Source organism: Tupaia chinensis, unplaced genomic scaffold, assembly GCF_000334495.1.
Source record: "Tupaia chinensis unplaced genomic scaffold, TupChi_1.0 Scaffold000407_4, whole genome shotgun sequence".
NCBI classification, from domain to species: Eukaryota; Metazoa; Chordata; class Mammalia; order Scandentia; family Tupaiidae; genus Tupaia; species Tupaia belangeri.
In genome coordinates, this window is record NW_006159912.1 from 576,954 (window position 1) to 586,818 (window position 9,865).

At 40.5% G+C, this 9,865-nt stretch overlaps 1 long non-coding RNA gene across 3 annotated transcripts in view; it reads left to right on the forward strand.

Moving 5' to 3' along the window:
- The window catches only part of LOC102467912 (uncharacterized), a 16,428-nt gene that overhangs the window by 2,989 nt on the left and 3,574 nt on the right, over positions 1-9,865 (forward strand). For 2 of the 3 annotated variants that reach the window (XR_335393.1, XR_001370794.2), the window contains exons 2-6: positions 2,651-2,741; positions 4,184-4,305; positions 6,324-6,437; positions 8,924-8,971; positions 9,171-9,221. This is a non-coding gene — a long non-coding RNA (uncharacterized LOC102467912). The remainder of the gene's footprint in view (positions 1-2,650; positions 2,742-4,183; positions 4,306-6,323; positions 6,438-8,923; positions 8,972-9,170; positions 9,222-9,865) is intronic. The other variant, XR_335394.1, reaches the window with a different exon arrangement.

Consider the following 9,865-nt stretch of genomic DNA (forward strand, 5'->3'; position numbering starts at 1 on the left):
TTTTTTAAAAATTTCTCTTTTTCTGGAAAAAAAAAAAAAAAAAAAGCAGTAGGCTGTGTCATGCTAGCAGCAGCCTAAGGCATAAAGTATTCACTGAATCTCTTGACTTTATAATTTTCTTCTGTGCTTGATTAATCTTGTTTGACTTTGTTCATCATGGCCCTTCTAGTGGGACAAGATATTGAGGTGGAAGACAGTGATATTGATAATCCTGAGTCTGTATATGCCTAGGCTAGAGTGTGTGTATTTATGTCTTAGTTATTAATAAAAGAAGTTTAAAAATTTAAAAAGTGTAAAAATAGAAAAGAATGTATAGAATAAAGATCCTAAAGAAGGAAAGTATTTTCCTGTAGCTGAACAATATGTTTGTGTTTTCAGTAAAATGTTATCACAAAAGAGTCTAAAAGTTAAAGAAAATGTAAGAGTTTACAAGGTAAAAAAGTAAGCTAATATTAACTTGTGCTAGAAGAAAGAAAAAGAATTTTTAATAAATTTAGTGTAACCTAAATGTATAGTGTTAAAATCTATGGTAGTGTACAGTAATGTCCTAGTCCTTCAGATGTACTCATCACTCACTCACTGATTCACCAAGAGCAACTCCCAGTCCTGCAAGCTCCATTTATGTTAAGTGCCCTGATAGGTATAGCATTTTTATATTTTACACTACATTTTTAATGTACCGGTTCTGTGTTTAGAGACATTTTGATCTATTACAAATACTTTCTATCATGGTACAATTGCCTTTGATATTTGTACAGCAACATGCCAGACAGGTTTGTGCCTAGGAGCAATAGGCTATGCCATATAGCCTATGTGTGTAGTAGGTTGTACCACCTAGGACTGTGTGAACATACTCTGTGATGTTCACACAATGATGAAATCATCTAATGATACATTTCTCAGAATATATACCCTTCACCAGGCAATGCATGATTTTACTTTACTGTAAAGTAAACTTATTTTGGTGATTAAAAATGATACTCTTGGGTAGTCAGGTGATGTGGTGGTTAATTAAGATGACTGGGTCCCACAGGGCCTACTATGTGGTTCAAGTTCCAGATCAGGAGGCTTGAAAAATATGTGTACATGCATGCCCAAAATTCTGAGAGGAAAATGGAGGAGAAGAAATTGTCACATGACCATCTTCCCTCAGAGATGATTTTTCACTTTCTCTCTATCTCTCTCTGTGTCTCTCTCTGGTGAGAACATAGACCCTGTAGCAAATTTGTTTTTAAAAAGGCACCCTAAATTCTTCACTTAAACCAAATAGATTTTATTATTAATAAAACCTCTAATAAAGCCCCTAAAGCACAGGCAATGGTCACTAAAATAGACAATTGAGATTACATCAAGCTATAAAGCTTCCTCATAGCAAAGTAAACTATAACTAGAGTGAATAGACAACCCTTGGAATGGGTGAAAATATTTGTAAATTACTCCTCAAAGGATTGATATCTAAAGGGAACTCAGCAACTTGCTCATAAAAAGATAATCTAATTAAAAATGGACAAATGAATTAAATAGACAACTCTCCAAAGACGACTAATGAATGGCCAAAAGGCATATAAAAAATGTTTGAGGCCTCTTTTCATAAGGGAAATTCAAATTAAATAAGACAATGAGAGACCATTTAACCCCACTTAGAATGGCTAGGATCAAAAAATAGAATGAGAATGAGAAGTGTTGGTGAAGCTGTTACACTGTTGGTGAGAATGTAAATTAGTCCAGCCTCTGTGTAAAACAATATGGAGGTTTCCCAAAAACCTACAAATAGAACTTCTATATGACCTAGTAATCCCACTTCTTGGTATTTATCCAAAGGATAGGAAAATACTCAATCGGAAAGACACTTGCACATCCATGTATATTGCAGCATTACTTATAATTGCTAAAAACATGGAACCAATATAAGTATCCAGAATCTGATGTCTGGGTTGAAAAACTGGTACATATATGCAATGAAATATTACACAGCTATATAAAACAAAGATATCCTATAGTTTAACTCAAAGTGGATGACTACAGAAGACTTAATGTTGAGTGAAGTAAGATAGACTTTGAAAGATACACATTGTATATCCCCACTCAATTTGTATTGAGTCCTATGACAGAGGATGAGCGATCTGAAGATGTGATCATGGAGAAAATGGGTGTAAATGTAACAGGGGAGAGTGGTTGGTAGAGAGTGGATAGTGGCGGTTGGGTGTGAGATACAAGGGGAGGAAATATTTCACAGATGGAAAAATGCAAAGTTCTCTGTTGCATTAAATTTAAAAAAGGCACTCTAAACTCTTCACCTAAACCAAATAGATGTTATTATTAATAAAACTTTTGCATATATTTTTACTGACATCTCACAGCAACTCTATAAAGTAAATATTATTCATGTATTTTATAGAAGCAAGAACTGTGGTTCAGAAGCTGACTAAGGTAATACCTCTTGTGAGTGGCAGGTCTGGACTAGAAGCCCTGAGTGGCTCTAGATCATGAATTTCAGCCAGAAATGATTTTGTCCCCAGGAGGCATTTGACAATATCCAGAGACAGTTTTTGGTTGTGGAATGTGAGAGAGGTGCTGCGAATGTCTAGTGGGTTGAGGCCAGGGATGCTGCTAAACATTTCACAAGGCAAAGGACAGCTCCACTTTCTAGCCTAAAAGGTCAAGACTGCTGAGGTGGAGAAATCTGACAAGATGATGTTTTTAACCACCACTACTACCACTTCTTGTGGACATTTCTGAAGGTTAGTTTCTACCTCCCTTTCCCCCTAATTCTATCTGGCATTCCAGCTTTATTCATAGATTAGCCCATTTGCTTTGCTGGGTTGATAACAAGTGTAGAACCTAAAATTGGGCAAGTCCTCCAAGGTCCCCTCTTGCCTAAGAGGGTTGCATTCACCTAGGAGGTGGGCAGTCTCAAGCTGCTTCATTGCTTGGAGCCTACTGAGCCAGGCTCCACTTTGCTCTGAGAAAAAGCATCAGGCTGGTGGAGCAGTCTGTGAAGTTCTGAACCACGTGCTACTTAAGAAAAGACTTGGGGGGACCAGCAGTTGGCATAATAGCTATGTCGCTGGGCTCCCATGTAGTCAACTGTGGTTCCAGTCCCAGACCCGGTGGCTTAAACTCACGCTGGGCATCTGTGCATGCGTATCCAAGATCCCAAGAGGAGAATGGAGGAGAAGGGATTGCAGCGTGGCCATCCCCACTGTCTCTCTCTGTCTTTCTGGCGAGCGCATACGCCCTATGTCTTTCTGGCGAGCGCATCCCCCCATTAAAAAAAACCCCCCAAAAAAAAAAAAAAAAAAAACTGGGGAAAATGCAGTTTGAAGGTAACTGCCTAAGTTTTATCCCTTTTCCAAGAACCCTTGACAGATCTAGTAGATAAGGCTCTCTGCTCCAGGAACAAAGCAGGCACGAAGCAAGGCAACAACATTTTTCACATTTGCATTGATGACATTCATGCAATTTGGTCAGTGGTAAGATATTTTAAAAGCACTGCAAATTAACCTTTCCCTTAAAGGTATGAGTTTGTAGCCCTCTCCTCCTCTCTCATTTGGCCATGGGCAAGATGCCTAATGAACACAGCTCAGATCCATTAGAGAGGCTGGGCAGATGCTGGGTCCAGCATGAAGTCAATCTCCGAAGGCTTTTAGGAAGAGCTAGGAAATGGTGACAATAGAAGGGAGATACAGTCATGCCAAGACCATAATTGCATTAATGCTCTTTACTGCAGACTCCATTAATTCTGGATGTGGTCAAGACCTGGGATGTCAAGGGCATCCTCTGGAATTAAGTCTTCTAATGTGGCCATAACCATGACAGGTGGAGCTAAGTGCAACATCATTCATCCCTACAGTTTGGGAAATTTAATGCTGGGACTGTGGCCTTGGCCATGCTAGAGGAGGCAAAGTTGCAACAGTGCCTTAGCATTGAGTCAAGGAAACTTATCTTTGCATCCAAAGTTACCTGACTTCTCTGAATAACAAAAAATATCAAATACAATGACACAGAGTAGAAACTCAATACATAGATATGGCTTTTATTATTCTTAATCCAGTTTTGTAGAAGTTACAAGTTTGATCTGGAAAGAGAAATTATTAGAGTTTAGGATTGGGATTTGGAAAGCTGCATGCACCTCAGGCTTAGAACTGCTGCCTCTCAACTTCTTTTGCTGCTTACTCTCCAGGAGCTGAAAATCTGAGACCACTTCTGACCATGATCAGATATGAGACAATGACAGAGAACTGAACTGCCCAGTATGGTAGTTACTGGCCACATGGACTACTGAGAACTTGAAATATTCCTGATGTGAGTGAGAATCTGGATTTTAATCTTCATTTATATTTAAATTTATAAACTAATACTAGATTCATAAAACCATTAAAAGGCTTTGAAGCATCTTTTGAACAAGTTGGTATGTGAACTTCCTTTTTCAGCTGTGACTGTTATGAAATCTAAATGCAGATCTCAGTCTTAAACTGAGATGAACTGTAAATATAAAACATATACCAGCTTTAGAAGACTTGGTATAAAAGGAAATGTAAACTATCTTGTTAATAATTAAATTTGTGTTAATTACATTATTATATGTTAAACGGATTATATATTGAAATGTTTTGGACATACTGAGTTAAAGAAAATACATTATTAAGAGTAATTTTGGGTTGGATCTTTAGTACAGTGGTTAGGTACAGTATATAGGAAGGCTGATCCCACATGGCCAATCATTTAAATCGTGGCCTGGAAGTCTTGAGAAACACATCGGGTGTATGTGCATGTGTGTCCCAAATCCTGATGGGGTGAAGAAATAAAAAGAAGAGATTGTGGTAAGACTATGCCCCATTGGGGGAGGGTGCTTTTTCCCTCTTTCCATCACCCCCTCTCTCTGAGGGGTGCATGCATACTCTGAAAAAAAAAGGGTAATTTTATTTGTTCCTTTTTACTTTTAAAATGTGGCTAGTATAAAATGTAAAATTACATAAACTAGATATGTGGTAAGCATTATATTTCTATTGGCCAGCCCTGATGTAGACCTAGGCTGACTTTCACTCTAGAGCCCAGATCGCCTCCAATGTAGGTACAGTTTTTCCTGTAGTCCCACACTGGGATGGAGAGCTAGCACTTCTAGTGAATAAAGGATGTATTTCTGTTGATCCTGTCCCCCTGCATCTCTGTGTATGTATGTTCCTTGAGGGATGACTGAGTGGATATTAGTGGGTTTTGTTTGAATGGTCCTGGATCTCTCAATCAAATTCCATCTTATTTTTTCTTTTTAAGAATGATTTAATTTATTATTATTATTTAATTTGACCAGAGAGAGGCATAGATAAAGTGAGAAAGCAAGTCTGGGACTTGAATTGTAATCAGCTATGTGAGAGTCCAGCATCTTAATCATTATGCCACCTACCAGCACCTCAAATGCCATTTTCTTTTTTTTTTTTTTTTTTTGAGAGGTTTTTGTTATAGGGCATGTGTGCTTGCTCGAAAGACAGAGAGACAGAAAGCAAAAAATCACACCCCAGGGGGGATGGCCACGCCACAATCCCTTCTCCTCCATTCTCCTCTCAGGATCTTGGGCACACACGCACATGCATCCGGCGTGAGTTTTAAGCCACCGGGTTCAAGACTAGAACCACGGTCAACTACATGGGAGTTCAGCGACATAGCCATTATGCCAATTGCTGGTCTCTCAAATGCCATCTTAACATCAGCCTTTTAAAAGTTCCTTCATCCCTTTTAGCACATTGTCTCCTCTGTACTGAATGTACTTCTGATATTCCCATCCTATCTCTCAAATATATAACTCATTTAGTTTACTGCCTAGAGAGGAAAGGAGCTCTGTATCTTACTTGTCCAAAAGAACATCTCCTTCAAGCTCTAAGGGAAGCCTTCTCATTCAAGTACATCCAGATCTGGAGAGCTAATCTTTATGGAGTGTATGTAGCCCTTTGAAGACTTAGGGCTCAGCTCATTTTACTCCGGCCTTCTGAGCTGAAATGTCCACACAGGTCCAGAAAGCCCTGTTGAGGCCTTCACACCTAGTCACTCCCGACAAAATGAGTGGACAGGGAAGGCAGTAGGGGTTTCAGCAAGTCAAACAAAGCAGATGAGCCAGGCTTGTTTCCCAAGTCTAATTTGCACAAGGCTTTGTGATATTTAACCAAACGTGGAACGAGATTAGTATTTTCCCCACTTATCCCCAGGTCAGGACTGAAACATATTCATTGCCAAGCTCATTTCCTCCTCAGGATTATTAGCAACTGTTTCATTTGTTTATTAAAAAGCACTGGCGGTCCTAATTAAGTTCCTGTGTTTTTCATTTGCAGGAGAAAGATCCTTAGAGGTCACTAATGCAGTCATTGCATGTCCCAGCGGGGAAACACAAAGGCTAGAAGTAAAAGAGTGAGCACCTTTCAGTTGTGAAGCTGTGAGATTCTATGGTAAGTCTCTTGATTTAGCCAGAAAGGTGGCAAAATGTAGAAGGCACTGCATGTGATTTAGAAGTGGATATGGTTGGGCTGCAATCCCGGCTTGACCACTGACAGGTCATGTGTTTCTGACCAGAATGCCTTGATTCTCTAAGCTTCATTTTCAGCATCTGTAATTGGAACCCACAATATCTTCTTCCGGGATTTGTTTGCAAGGATGCATATAGTAATTGCTCAATAAATGGTAGCTCCAGGGGCCAGCAGATGGTGTGGTGGTTAAGGCAGTTGGATTTCCACATGGCCAACCACAGTTCGAGTCCTGGAACTGGTGGCTTAAAAATCGCACCAGGCATGTGTCCGTGTGTGCCCAAAATCCTGAGAGGAGAATGGAGAGGAAGTGAATGTGGCTTAGCCCTCCCCTTGGGGGTAATTTCTCACTTTCCTTCTCTCTGTGTCTCTCTGTCTCTCCCCTTTCTCAGTCAGTACACATACCCTAGGGCAAAAACCCAAAAATAAATTAATTAATCAAATAAATGGTAGCTCAGTCCTTTAAACTATCACAATTCCCAGAAAGTCTTGTGAGCGGTTGTCTTATGAGCGCCTAAGAAAAGGAAAATCTATGAACTCCCCTTATTTCTCATCATCTTGTGCTTACTTTGATGGATAATTATGGCAAATTCTTCCAGATTTCTCACACTTTTCTATTTCTCATGTCCTTAGTCAGGCAACTAAATCTAGTAATTCCTTGGCTTTTTGAGAGGAGGGGGATGCAGATCTCAAGTTCCGAGTTGATCAACAGCTATGTTTACTCTTGCTTTTGCCTCTTGTCCACATCAACTTTAGGCAAGAGGAAACAGACGTGACAGAGGTGCATTCAGGTGGGGCGACTTTAAGTCAATCAGATGGCCTGGCCTGTGAGGTCGAGTGGGTGTTAGCTCCCCGAGGTTTACTCAAAACTGGAAAATTTCTGTGCCTCGTACTCTGGACTGTGGTAGGAAAGATGTCACTTATCTGTAGCTTCAATGATGACTCTTTCAAGCAGTGTGGTTGAAAGAAGAAAATTTGATCATAAATTTAGTTTTAGATGTTCAACCATAAAATAACCAAATGATCCCTTACTGGGAAAGTTTAAGTTTATTTTAAGGTTCATTCTCAGTTGACAAGTGTCTTCATGAAGAGGATCTTCAGTATGGATAGGAGGCCCAAGTTCAATTCTGAGCTTTATAAGTGACAGTATTTGTGACCTTGGAGAAAGGTTGGTGTACATCCTAGAGACCTGGAAGGAAACTAGTGTTGATCCTTTACTCTGTACCCTGTTCAGTAGCAGGGACTTTATGCAGACTTCCTTCTTTTTAAAAATTTTATTATTATTAATTTTTTATTATTTAATTAAATTTTTATTATCATCATAATCTTGTTTATAATACATTGGATTGCATATAACTTTACAGTGTATTCTCCTCACAGTTGTGGGTTAACCAGCTTCCCCAATGACACAAAGATGGTAACTGGCCTAGGCAGGATGGGATTTGAACCTGCCTTCTTGTTTCTGAAGCACAGACATAGTTCCATACCTTGTGTTGCATGCATCTGCAGAAGGAAAAGTCTGGGAAGATCTAGACAAATAATTAGGGGGATTTGTGAGCTCAGGGGAGACTTAAAAGCACAGAGTCAAGGTAAGTTTAGAAGCACGTATATATTTGGAGTCCAGATTCAGTTACATGTCTCAGAAGCCCATGCACCAATGAGTTATGCCTATTTCTCACCCTCTGTTTCCTCATAGACAGTTAGCGGGCTCAGCCTCCAGCCCACGAGGACAGTAGAATTGGCAGCTGTTTCACGTGCTTTGTGCTAATGCCAGTCTCCTCTCTGATTAGTATTGGCCACACTTCTGTCATTGGTTCACATATATGTTCTTCTGTTCCTACATTCACCAAACTATTTTGTGTTTTGTGTTTGTTTTTGTTATGGGGTATGTGTACCCACTACACAGAGAGAGCGAGCAAGAGAAACAGAGAGATAGAGAGAGAGAGATAGAGAGAGAGAACCCCCCCCAGGAGGGATGGCCCCCTCTAATCTTGTCTCAAGATTTTTTTTTTTTTGAGAAGATTTTCGCTATAGGGCATGAGCGCTCACCAGACAGAGAGAGACAGAGAGACAGAAAGCAAGAAATCACCCCCCAGAAGGGATGGCCACGCCACAATCCCTTCTCCTCTATTCTCCTCTCAGGATCTTGGGCACGCACGCACACACGACCGGTGTTAGTTTTAAGCCACCTGGTCTGGGACGTGAACTGCAGTCGACTACGCGGGAGTCCAGCGACATAGCCATTATGCTAACTGCTGGTTCCTCATCTCAAGATTTTAAGCGCACACTCCCAGAGTGTTTTTCAAGTCACCAGGTCCGGAACTCAAACTGCTAAGTCAGGGATCTAGCTGGCTTCACCACCACATACTGGCTGGACCCATTCACCATATTTTTTTATCTCCATGTTATAGGCACTGGCCCACAAAGATGAGTAACCCATAGTGCAAGATCTCTTCCAGGTAAGTAGAAGGCAGATCCTCTGAACTCAATCCACTGTCCTTTCAAGGCCTCAGCACCTGAAGTTGTTCCAGTTGCTTTCTTGACCTTCAGCCCATGCCTTAAGGCTTGTCTTAACTCTTTTCTGTTGGTTTATTTAGTACCTGATATCTTGTAGATGCTCTAATATTTATATTCTATGAATATATCATTTTTTCCTAGATTTGGCTTCTTCTTCTGTTCCCAAAACCTGCTGCAGGGGCTAAAACTGAAGTGAGTTCATTCTTCCAAATCTGGGCCATTGGTCGGAAATAAGGGCATGACTGATAAGGGGGATAAGAAAACATGGAAATTGTAAAGTAATGGTCCACTGGGACAATTCCTAGGGAGATGGGCCATAGGAATGCAGTTCACCAAACTGGAGATCTCAAAACTCCACACAGATGACCTAAGATAAAGAGTACCATTTTGACCCTTCATGCCCTGGTAGGACTATGTACTAAGGTTAGGGGCATTTACTGAGATTGCTCATCCTTCAGTATGGGGCCAAGAACTGTAGAGAAGGACATCTGAAAGATGTCTTGTGAAGAATGATATTGAGATAAGGCTCCTAGTAATAATCTCAGACAGATACCAGCTGTTACATATCTTCTTTCTATTATTTATTTATTTACCGAAGAGGCAGGATAGCAGTTGTGAACATGAGTTTTAAAAAAATCTCGGGGGACCAGCAGTTAGCATAACTATGTCGCTGGACTCCCATGTAGTCGACTGTGGTTCGAGTCCTGGACCCGGTGACTGAAAACTCATGCCATGCGCGTGTGCGTGCATGCCCAAGATCCTGAGAGGAAAATGAAGGAGAAGGGATTGTGGTGTGGCCATCCCCCGGGGGGTGATTTCTTGCTTTCTGTCTCTCT